Here is a 1401-nt window from a genome sequence, read left to right as displayed (position 1 = left end):
GAAATAGTATGGAGGGGCTGGAAAACATAAATGCCATGGTGGCAAAGTACAGATCCAACCCTATTGACAGTTACTATCCTGGTAGAAATAATAGAAAGAAAGATATGGGTGGTGAAGACTCTGATGTGGGTGGCAACAAAACTATGGGTCCTAGTTCCAGGACTAGAAGCAGAAGCAGAAATAAGGGTACCTCCAGGTTCATTATGGAGGACTTGGAGGAAATCAACAAGGCTACCATCCAGAAGAACGAGGAGATGGTGCACTCACTTAACTGAGTGCTTGTTTGTGCTTTGTTTTGTTTTTTGTTGTTTCTTTTCACTTTTGATCTCGATCTGGGGTGTTCCCCTATTTTGCTGTTGGTTTCTGTTTGGTTGGCTGATAGCCAGTTTTTGTAAAACTCTTGGTTTTGGGTCCTTGTAAAACCTATTTATCTTTATCAAAAACAAGCTCAACTCCTACTATGGTGTATGATGTGGTGATTTCCTTTTGGATTGGAAACACATGGATTCTAATTCCTTCAAGCCTTTTTTGTGACTTAATCAAACTTTCTCACACAATTGTATACACATAACAATAAACACATAGAAATTTATGATCAATAGATAAGAAAATTTTATATTCATTCAAATTGAGATTACAATCATCTTGATCACGAGATCAAAGATCATCTAACCAAGAGATCAAAGACCAGTAAGCATTACAATTCTACCTCAGTAAATAGAGGTCTTTGACACATTGAATGTCAACTAAAAGTATAAAAACACATATTTATATTCATGCACAACTACAATTATCTTTTTTCCCATACAAATAGGAGAACTTAATATTCCATCTCTACATTTAGAACACTTATTTTTATCTTCATACAAGACTGGACAAGCAATTCTCCTCATACATCTATTCATGTGAAGTGTTGAAAATTAATATACCAACAAAGACCACCAAAAATAATTGTGGAACTATGCATCTAGAGGAGGACGAAGTGTAGAACCAGCTACTCAAATAAAAACATTTGAATTTCTTTTGTATTATTTTTTATTCATGTTTAGCAAATCTCCTTACCAGATTTGGCACATCCATGAAGGCAATTTGAAAGAAAACACAATGCGTGAGAAGTTGAGGAGGTAGGCTTTCTGGCAATCTATCTTTTTGGTTGCAGGGTATGACAAATCAGAATCAACATCAAGCAATGTGATGCTCCGCTCTAGGATCCGTTTGTGCACCACAATTTAACGGGCTTTGCTAAACACAACCAGTAGACCACGACTCTCTAGAATCCCAGGCACAATTATTTATGGGGTGAATCTTTCCAGCGAGCTACAAAATTAAATATTATTGAATTCGTAGCTTTCATAAGTTCCACATAGACCATACACGACGCATTGATCTCTTACTATCATC

The sequence above is a fragment of the Cryptomeria japonica genome, chromosome 6 (assembly GCF_030272615.1).
Source record: "Cryptomeria japonica chromosome 6, Sugi_1.0, whole genome shotgun sequence".
In the NCBI taxonomy this organism is placed as follows: Eukaryota; Viridiplantae; Streptophyta; class Pinopsida; order Cupressales; family Cupressaceae; genus Cryptomeria; species Cryptomeria japonica.
Note: the sequence above shows the minus strand (reverse complement) of the source record.